Consider the following 11,637-nt stretch of genomic DNA (forward strand, 5'->3'; position numbering starts at 1 on the left):
CATCTTCCCCGTCCAAGTTTGCAACAAATATGTCTTCCTCATCGAACTTTCAAAATATTCTCTTTTTAAGTTTTATTTAATATTCTATTAGTATAACTAATATTATTTATATTTTGTTTTTTTTATAACTTTTGAAATATAAAGTTTTATAAATTTTTGAATATACCGTTAAAACGTACTTATATTTATCTACGTGGCACAAATAATTATGTTCAAAACTGAGTCAGGTCAAATTTATGTCGAAACATTCAATAAAAACTTGACCCGACTTGGTTTTGAATAAAACTTATATCAGCACGTAGATAAAAATAAGTACGTCTTAACGTTATATGCAAAATCTTATAAAACTTTATATCTCAAAAGTTGTAAAGAAAAAAAAATTATTGTTTTTAAAAGGCTCCCAACTTGATAGTTAGCTTGAAGCCTACGATAACTTGGGCCGCCACTAAAAATCATTACCATAAAACCATTACCGTATCATCCTTAAGACTTCCCAATATCAAATTCTCATAAATTCTTAGTGCGTTATCAGAAGGGACTCCAGTGCATAGATTTCTAGATCTTGAAATGTATTTATGATTACGCCATTGGACTAAGGGTACCTTTTCACGAGGTTGAGATACACCTTGGACCTACCTTCCTTATGAAACACAATACAGGATGACACCTTAATCGACATGAGATTGATTAAACCCATAAAAGAGAACGATTCGGCTGAGTTTTCCAACTTAGTTACCTCATAGCCCTCATTGCCTCGTTTGACCTGAAGGTAAAACATGAGCCCAAGTGATGTTGTCACACCCGGCCTTAAGGGCATGCACGTGTGACCAATAGTTAATATCGGTTTTGTAAATTCATCAAAGTTTGTTATGCGATCGAATATTTGTTTCATTAAAATATTAATTTATACAAATAGGGATTTAAATGCCCTAACGGTACACAACATTTCTGTTTCAAAAACATAATTTACATCATTAAGTTTACAGAAAATAATAAGCCACCAGATACATCTAATGAATATCCATCTACATCCTTCTTATAATGTCGCCTATCGCTGTTGATTACCTAAAAACAATTTTTGAAAACACATTAACATATTATTGATGAATAACGCTGACTAATTCAAATTATTTTTATAACTCCTTACAAACCAAAGCCCAACTTGAAATGACTAAGTGGACAACGTCCATGGCCGTTATCAAGATATAAACGAAATCATCCCCTAACGGTTACTTATGACCGACCTTCTGTGAACTGGGGAATGATCAAGTGTGGCACGGTGTGCCCACATTAGACCACATGTAATGATCCAGACAAACATATACTTTAGCTTGAGAGTCAATGATTACTTCGTTTATAAAGTTTTAAATATTTTTTAATCCCAAATCCCATGCTAACTTTCGACTTGTTTAAACACTTTATAAAAAGGTAAGGATATATTCATATTTTTGACGTAGTTAAAGTCTTATTTCAACTTTATTAATTTATGTCTGTTGTTTCACACCTATGTGATATGTTTGTATAAAATATCTAGACTCCTTTGGCCTGGCTTATAGTTTTAAACCTTGTAAAAATGTTTCCTATTTTATAGTTTAAAACTATGGTTTTTTGATTTTTCATTTTTTTTATTCTCATAAAGATAACATTCCTTCATGATGAAGAAAATTCTTTTAAAAAAACATTTATGTGAAAATATAATACAATTTACCAAAACTTTTTTAACTTTTTTTCTATACCCTCGACTATGGTCCTAGCTTAGATAATAACTCACTAAAACAAAATTACCTTAAATTTTGTTACGGGTTAATATTTTTTCTACTATACCACGACTATTTGTTGTTGGTTCACTTCTAAAAACTTTAAGAACTCACTCAAAATTATTATAATTCTATTTCACGTAAAACTTTTAAATTAGTGGGTTCTCATGAACCCAGTGTGCTCTATGCGGGTCCAACCCTAAGTTGCAATATTGACATGTCTAATACAATTTGGTCCACTCTCTTTCAGCTTCCAAGACCAACTACATCACCATTTTGGATAGAGTCTCGCAATATGGTTGGTTTTGGCTATGGTAGCGTGTCATATCGTGTATAACATTTATCCGGCGTTACTTTATTGATCGTTCCAAAGAAAATACAAGGGAAACTTCATGTAAAACTACACAATTTTATTAAAGATAAATTAGCGGTCTAGGCATTTATAAACTCAAAACCATACAATTATTAAAAAAACAAAGCGTACAATGGTCTTAAATATTGAGTAGATGATCGATTAAGTTTCCAATAGACGCATAAGATGATCCACCCTCAACAATTGTAGCCCTACACTTCTCTTTCATGTTCTTCACCTTCTTTCTCATCTCACCATCACTCATCAGCTTCCTAATCCCCTCTTCAATCTCTTCTATTGTTGCATTACGTGTGCTCGTGTCCTGCATCTTAATCCTCGTCGCCAATCCCAGTTCCACTCGGAGCAGAAAAGCATTTATCAGTTTTTTGAGAACAATGGCCATGTTGCCATCGGCACCCCACCCCATATACTCTCTAACGTCGAGTTCCATCCATAATGTGACACAAACCCACCAACCGATGGGTGGGACAACACCGCCATCTGTGGGGCCCACCCTATGACTTTCCCCACACTCGATGTGCCTTCTAGGAAGCCCTCCGGAAGGACCTCTTCCAAATTTTCATATGGTTTTGGATACTCCGTCGTTCCTTTTGGTGGTGGACGACGGAGAACCCACAGAAACCTGTGTCCGCTCCGTTCAGTGCCCACCGCCACCTCCTTCACTTGCTTCTCGTTAAAGGTTCCCACGGTTCCAAAGCATAAGAACACCACCGAGCTCTCCGGTTGCTCGTTTAGCCACCTCATAATTATCTCCACCTCATCACTTAATTTCTTCTTCTCTAGGTTCACGGACCTACCGGAAACACCGGTGGGCAGCTATTCATCAATTAAGGGACTCTAATCCATAGCTTTCCAGATCATGAAATGTATTTAGTATTATACCATCAGACTCCCGGTGTCTTTTCATCAGGTCGAGATACGCTGACCCACCTTCCTTATCAAACACTACAATGGGTAACACCTTAACCGGCACAGGGTTGGCTAAACCCGAAACTGTCAACAGTTCATCCGAGTTTTCCAATTGCATTACAGCGTCATAACCCTCATTGTCTCGTTTATCCTGAAGGTAAAACATGAGCCCAAGCACGGCTGCGGATGTTGCGAAATAAGTGTAGGTTGGAGCTCCTAACTCCTTGGCCACATCAATCATGTCAATGCACATCATGTCAACAATGAAACCAGCAAGTCGAACGGAGTCAGACTCATCGATGATGCCCTGGACAATGTCTCTAATACGAGGCTTGTGGTGTTTGAGGATGTCTAATACGAAGGTTTTGGGTGAGAGGAGAGGCGTGTTGGCCTCGTCCCAGGGGATGTGAGCGAAGCGGAGACGGGGATCGGTAGACGATATGCTGTCGTCGTATTTTAATTCATAAGATGAGGGGAGTTGCATTATGATAACTGTGGCCGAAAGTCGTTGATCACGCTTGAGGAGAAGCTTTGCAAGGTCCATGGTTTTAGGCAGGTCAGAATATATATGAGCTAACTAAAATCTAAACGGAGTCACATGCACATGCACTTGTGGGTATTGATTAGTTGACAGTCACATGCACTGGTGGTGGGCATTAGTTGTTTGAGTTCTTGTAAATGAACTATGGCTTCGAACTCATCGGAGCTTCATATAACAATTAATTTAATACGTGTTCAACGTTAAATTTAAGAAGGGAAATAACTTAAATTTTTAGAAAGTAGTGACTTTGATATGTAACAATTTAGAACACAGTCGATCTCTTAACACATTAAGGCGGAGCAAGGTATATAGGGTTCAGGTCACACGTCTCTAATTTGTTCGATTTTCAGCTTCAGAATAGCCTTTTAAATCATCAATGAACATTCATCTTTGATTTCGATTTTCAAAGTAAAAAATTCAAGTTTTTGTATGATTGTTTGTATTTATCATTTATAATTTATATGTTATTGTAATATGCTTAAGCTTGATTAGAATTATATGTTTATGTTTAGAATATTATGTTTAAATTTGTACATTTAGGGGTTAAAGACGGTCTATAAAAAGAAACCCGAACCCGACGCAACCCGAAAACTTTGTCACCGGATAGTAACAAATTTAAGCACCGAAAAATACCGAACCCATAAAAGTAAAGCATGGCTCTGCCAATTACGTCTATTAAAAGATTAATAAGTTAACTGAAAAATAAAGTCTATGTCCAGAAAACAAGTTATGAGATTTAGAAACTAAATCTCAGTCTAAGCTATCAGAGATATTAGATGCGCAACCAAGGTTCAAAAGAAAAAAAACTACTTAAAATTGCTTAAAGGTTTATTTGAACTACATAATGCAGGTTAATTGGTAAATTATGATATCATAACAAAGAAATATGATAATTAGAAAACATAATAAAATTACGTGGTCATTAGATATAAGGAAAAAACACAAAATTGTTCTTTACGAGTTTTCATTTTTTGAAAATTGATTCATGACATCTTCAACTGAAACAGTAACAAGAAGCTCTCTTTCGATGTAAAAAATGCAATAATTGTTCATGTAATAATCAAATATCTGATCACGCATGCAAATTCTCACGTGGTGAATTGATAATCAGATTATTAACGATTGAACTTTTGGAATAACTCTCCAATGCTTTTATTAATCCAAGAAAAATAACTCAAAAACTTAGATTACAATCCATACCATAACTCGGTATTTATAACCTAACAAATACGTGTTAGACTATAACTAGGATTGCTAAAAACAATTAATTCAGATAATTAATCCAAACTTGATAATTATCTCTTATCCTTAACTAACTTTACTTGCACTCAAAGACCTCTTCCTTGTACCGCAAGCCACATATAATTAAGGACGGTTCGGTAATTAATTTCAACAATCACCCCCCTAATTTCCGAACCGGAATAGGGAGATCTTTAACACCGAGCAAATCCCGCATCTCTTTGAACTTAATCCTTGCAAGAGCTTTTGTCAGTATGTCGGCCCGTTGCTCTTTGCCACTGATATGTTCAACTTCCAATTCACCATCTTGAACACAGTCCCGAATAAAGTGAAAACGGGATTTGATATGCTTGGTAGAGGTGCACAAATCGGTTTTTTTAAAAAAACCGGTTCGGTTATTAACCGGACCGGTTTTTTTCGTCCTGGAAAAAAATCGGTTCGGTTAATAACCGGACCGGTTAATAACCGGTTTTTGTGCATGAAAACCATAACCGGTCAAACCGGTTACGACCGGTTTGTGAACCGGTTAGAACCGGTTAATAAACCGGTTTTTTTATTAACCGGTTTTTTAATAACCGGTCTAACCGGTTAACCGGTTTTTTTTTTTTTTTTTTTTTTTTTTAAATAACCATTATTTTTTCACAGTATAAACAAACCGGTAACTACAAGGCAAACCGGTAACTACAAGTATTAAATCGTTATCGCATATTCGTAACTCAAAAATACATAACTTTCATTTATAGCTTTTACATTAAAAATACAAACATTAAATCGTTATCGCATATTCGTAACTCAGAAATACAAACATTAAAGAATGCTTAGACACGATTACATTAACAACTTGCTGTTTCTTACTCATTATTTTCATCGCTACCCGATCCCGAGCTATTCCTTAGGTAATCGTCGTACGCGGCTTCTTCATCGGTCATTGGTTGAGTGTGTCCTTGATTGACCTCGTCTTCATACAAGCCCGCCTCATAGTCCATTTCCCCCTCGAGTGAGCGTTGATGTTGTGCCCTATCTAAAGCGTCCAAGTAATCCTTGTAGCAAATAGACATCTCTACAGCTGGTGGAGTGAGTCGAGTCCTCCTAATCGATATAACCCTGCCAGAAACAGAAAAAGCAGACTCCGAAGCTACCGTGGAAGCTTGGACCGTTAGTAAATCTTTGGCCATGGCGGCGAGGATCGGAAACTCATCCTCCTTACCTCTCCACCAAGCCAGCAAATTAAGACTTCTAAATTCATCTGGAGTCATGTGTTTCACAAAGTTGGTACCACCATACCTTCCAAGTTCACTGCTTGGGGTGTTTACCTTTTGACGTTTACCGGCGTCTTCCCAAATCATATAGTACATCCCCATTTCAAGGTCGGTTTGGGATTGGGATTGGGCAACAGCTCTTAACGAGTCATGAATTTGGGAAGACGACCCGTATTTTGTAAGGTAAACATCATACATGTTAGACAAGGTGGTGTTGAAAGCATTCTTTAAAGTTTGGTTATAATAGGGGTTTTGATCGTCGTTTAACTCTAGCTCATCACAAATTTTTTCTATTAAAGCTTCAACACCACCAACATTTATGCAAGGGTTTAACGCAGCAGCACATGTCAAAACAGCGGGTAGTTGTTGAAAATATTTTCTAAATTTTTCTTTCATTTTTACACCCATATCAAAATAAGGTGCACCCCTACAATGAAGTTCACTCAACTTTGTGCACATGACAGCAATTTTTGGTAAAGCAATGGGGCTTGTTGGATAGTAAACCCCGGATAAACTAGTTGTGCAAGATTTAAAAATTTGAAGGACCTCCGTAACGATCTCAATCAATAACCAGTTTCTAGGATCGTACGGTGCACATTTACCCCTACTTGACATTATTTGATGAAACGCAATTAGTGATTCTTTTTGTTGGATGGCTTTCTCAAACATATCACAAGTCGAGTTCCATCTTGTTGGACAATCCCAATTGGGCCCCAACCATTGACAATTAGCTTCATCACAAAATTTTTTGTATCTTGAAAATGTTTTATTGTTGCTAAAAACATCTCGTAACATTCTTTTAAAATTGTTTCTTTGCGTTTCGATCACGTTTAACCCATCTTGCACGGCCAAGTTGATAATATGTGCAATGCATCGGCTATGAAAAAACGCTCCATCACAAATAGGTTTATACTTTAATTTTAAATGGCCAACCGCGGCCGTATTGTTGGACGCGTTATCAAACGAAATTGAAAAGATTTTATCTTCAATCTTGTATTGTCGAATGACTTTATCCAAGAGTTTAAAAATATTTCTACCCGTGTGCGGGTAATCAAACAATTGAAACGCAACGGTTCGTTTCATCATTTGCCACGACCCGGGGTCAACCCAATGAGCCGTCACACAAATGTATGAGTCGGGCGAACCATTAGGTACCGACCACACATCCGTTGTTAAGTTTACACCAGTTTGTAAGTTTGAAAAGTATGAAATTAGTTCGGATTTAGCGTTTTTCCAAGCTTTAAGACAATCTCTTCTAAGGGTCGAACGACTTACGTGTTGGTAGCGTGGTTGAACATACTTTTGCATCATATCCGTGAATTGAGGGTTGTCGAAGTGGTTGAAAGGAAGTGTATTTTGAATCACAAAGTTTGAAAACTTTTGACGTACCGCTTCAAGGTCGTACGTAAACACTGTTCCTTGATTCGTCATCTCCGGCTGCGAACTACTTCCCGATTCGTCCTTCAAGGCCTTGCAAAAGGGCCTTTGTACATGCGCTCTTAAAGTGGAGTTTGCATCTTTGCCATAAAACTTCAAACAATGTTTGCATCGAGCTTTTTGGGTACCGTTAGACATTTCGCATAGGTCGAAATGTTGCCAAACATCTTGGTTTCGTTTCGTGGGGATGACCCGAACGACCGTTTCTCCCGTGTTCGAGGCACCCATGTTGACGGATGAAGCAGCACTTTGGGAGGCCATGATAATCGACTACGAAATAAGAGCGTATGGAGTGGTAATGTGGTATAATTGAGCGTGAGATAACAAAATAATCGCGTATGTAATAAACGTTTAGAGCGTTTGGAGTTGTATAATCGAGTGTGATCTAACCAATACCCAACCTAAGCTATATATAGATGTTTGTGGGGGTAAAATGGGGGAAAAAAAAACGGTCAAAACTTATAAAAAACGGCTATATGGCCGTTAATCAACGGGAAAAAACCGGTTTTTAACCGGTTAACCGGTTTTTTTATAACGGTCAAAAACCGGTTTATAAAAAAACCGGTTAACCGGTTTTTTAAAAAACCGGTTATTAAAAAAAACCGGTTTTTTAATAACCGGTTATTAAAAAAAACCGGTTTTTTTTATAACCGGTTATAAAACCGGTTTTGGCTCCAAATTGTGTAACCGATATATAAACCGCCGGTTTGTAAACCGGTCAAACCGGTTTTCTTAAAAACCGGTTTCCGGTTTAAACCGGCAAACCGGTTCGAGGACCGGTTTTTTTGACCACCTCTAATGCTTGGTTCGACTATGAAAAATGGGATTTTTCACAAGTGCTATGGCAGACGTATTATCGATCTTTAATACCACCTTCTGCAATGCCTTTTCAGTAATCTCGCTTAACAACTCTCGAAGCCAAACGGGTTGACCCGCGGCTGCCGATGCCGCCATATATTCTGCTTCACATGAAGATAAAGCAACTTTACTTTGCTTTTGAGAACACCATGTAATAGGAGCATCACCATAGTAGAACACATGACCTGTGGTGCTCCGACCGTCATCCTCATCAATATTGTGACTACTGTCACTAAACCCGTGTAGTAAACCGGTTCCACCTCGACCATACTTAATGCCATAATTTAACGTGCCCTGTATGTATCGCATAATCTGTTTCACCGCCACCGAACGAGGTACTCTCGGGTTTTGCATATACCGACTCATCACTCAAACCGAGTACGCGAGATCGGGTCGAGTATGAACCAAGTACCGAAGGCAACTGACTTGTCGCCGATACTCCGTTGCATCTACTTCCGGTTCTGACTCAAACTTTGACATCTTGTTCGCGGGTTGCGTCGGACAATAAGTCGGATTACATGATTGCAAATTAGCCTCTTTCAAAATCTTCAACGCGTAGGTTTTTTGTTTAATTGCAATCCCGTCCGCCATTTGATTAACTTCAATTCCCAAATAATAAGATAACTTACCCAAATCGCTCATCTCAAACTTTTCCGCCATTTGTTTCTCGAACTCGTTAATTTCGGTCTTATCCGAACCCGTCACCACCAAATCGTCCACATAAACGCCAATAATTAGGACCGATTTCGGTGTGTGTTTCTTGTAAACCGCTTGCTCTTTCTCACATCTTGGAATTTTAGACCTTTAAGAATCCCGTCTAGCTTGGTATTCCAAGCTCGTGGAGCTTGTCTTAGACCGTAAAGAGCCTTAGAAAGTTTATAAACTTTTCCCTCATGCCCCGGTTTTTCAAATCCCTCCGGTTGTAAAACATATACTTCTTCCTTGAGCTCGCCGTGTAAAAACGCGGATTTAACATCAACATGGTGTAAATCCCAACCATTACTAGCTGCAAGGGCAATAAGAAGTCTTACGGTTTCGAGTCGAGCTACGGGTGCGAACGCGTCTTCGAAATCAATTCCGGGTTGTTGCACGTAACCTTTTGCAACGAGTCGGGCTTTATACTTATTAATTGTCCCGTCAGCATTTCGTTTGATCTTAAATACCCACTTGAGCCCAATAATTTTTGCACCGGTTGGTGGGTTGACAAGAGACCACGTTTTACTTTTCTCAATTGACTCGATCTCTTGCTTCATGGTCCGTTCCCAATTCACGTTTCCTTTCGCTTCGGAATACAAACCCGGTTCTCCATCGGTAGCTATTAAATGAACTTCATCTCCTCTTACCACCCCATCTTTGATCACGTAATCATTTAATCGTAACGGAATCGCTCGCGTTCTGGTGGACCTACGGATCAGAATTTCAGTTGCGTTTTGGGCCGAACCTGGACTGTTTTGGGCTGTAACTGCTGGTTCGTTTTCTGCAGCAGCTTCTGTATCTTCTTCGTGTGCTGAATGGGCTGGGTCAGCTGTGTTAACTGATTCGGTAGTTGCAACTGTGCTGTCGAAACGATTTGAAGACTTGGTTGCTGATTCTGTGTGATCAGTAAGCTCGATGGGCTGCTCATTTTCTGTTATAGAACCCAGCCCAACTTGAATTTTAAATTCTTCGTGTATTGGCTCAGTTTGTGTTTTAACCCATTCCCAACTTTGTTTTTCATCAAACCGAACTTCCCAACTGACATAAATTTTTCGATGAGTTGGGTCATACATTCGGTATGCTTTTGTGCCCGGTTCAGTTCCAAAATGTACCATCGGTCGACTACGATCATCTAACTTCTTTTGAATCGGTGTGGTTTCTTTAACGTAACCCACACATCCAAAAACTCTAAGATGATCAACTGTCGGTTTGCGACTGAGTAGAACTTCATATGGGGTTTTTGAGATCACGGCTCTCGTTGGTGATCGATTTAAAATATAAACCGCATGTCTCGCGGCTTCTCCCCAAAAACTTTGTGGAACTTGCATCGCTTTTAACATGCATCGTACGACCCCGATTACCGTCCGATTTCGTCTTTCCACAACACCGTTTTGCTGTGGTGCATGCGGTGCGGTTAAGTGTCTCCTGATGGCATTATTTTCACACCAACTTCTAAACTCGTTTGATATGAATTCGCCTCCTCGATCGGTCCGAAAAACACAAATTTAGCGCCGGTTTAAGCTTCGATTAACACTTTGAATTTCTTAAAGACCTCAAACGCTTGATCTTTCATTTTTAGAAGATAACACCACATGTAACAGGAAAGGTCATCAACGATCAGAAATATGTATCTATTTCCGTCAGGTGTCGGTGGTGTTATCGGGCCACATAAATCTCCATGTAGTAGCTCGAGTGGTTTTGTGGCCCGGTATTTGCTTTGATCAGGATATGGTAGCCTTGATTGTTTCCCTACTAAACATGCATCACACAAATTAGTAGCATGAGAAATTAAAGGAATTCCACGTACCATATTTTTCGTGCCTAACGCCTTCATTGCCTCGAAGTTTAGGTGGCCCATTCGGGCGTGCCATAGCCATGCCGGATCGTCTAGTCTCGATAATAGGCAAACCGGAGCTCCCACGGTTAATTTTATTTATTTTTTCCGGCCAATTTAATTTTAGTTTAAACAAAAAACAGAAACTTTAATTTTGTTAAGATTATAAATTTATTAAGCTTTCTAAATCATAATTGTGATTTTTTAAAACAAACAAATAATTTTAAAATTGACAATAAAAACAGTAATTAAGTAAAGAATTTATGATTTTTTTTATTATTGTTATTATCTTTAATTCCTAAATTAAGCAATTTTTCGAATATATTAACTGATTTCATTAACCTTAAATAATGAAATCAAATATATATTGTATAATAATACATTCTAAATTTACATTTTGAATATATTCAATCAGTTATTTTTGAAGAAAAAACATTTACAATAAACCGGTTTAATTATATTAATAATGGTTTTCAGTTACCTTAAATATTTAAATAATTTTTATTGTATAATAATACATTCTAAATATAAATTTTAAATAGAATCAGTCGGTTATTTTTGGAATAAGGAATTACAATAAACCGCTTAAATTATATTCAAACTTTATTTAGAAAGTTTCTAATCATAATATGTTTACCAAAATTTATATTCTCTACATCCTACTATATAATATCTAACTAATCACATAAGCCTTTATCATACTTTTCATAATTATAATTCTGCAACAATGTAAG

General features: G+C 37.7%; 1 pseudogene; it reads right to left on the reverse strand.

Moving 5' to 3' along the window:
* Positions 1 to 2,248: 2,248 nt before the first annotated feature.
* Positions 2,249 to 8,739, reverse strand: LOC143622236 (UDP-glycosyltransferase 71E1 pseudogene; annotated as a pseudogene).
* Positions 8,740 to 11,637: the final 2,898 nt, after the last annotated feature.

This window comes from Bidens hawaiensis, unplaced genomic scaffold, assembly GCF_021521415.1.
Source record: "Bidens hawaiensis isolate Kalapana, Puna unplaced genomic scaffold, B.hawaiensis_p1.1 tig00003115_1, whole genome shotgun sequence".
NCBI lineage: Eukaryota > Viridiplantae > Streptophyta > Magnoliopsida > Asterales > Asteraceae > Bidens > Bidens hawaiensis.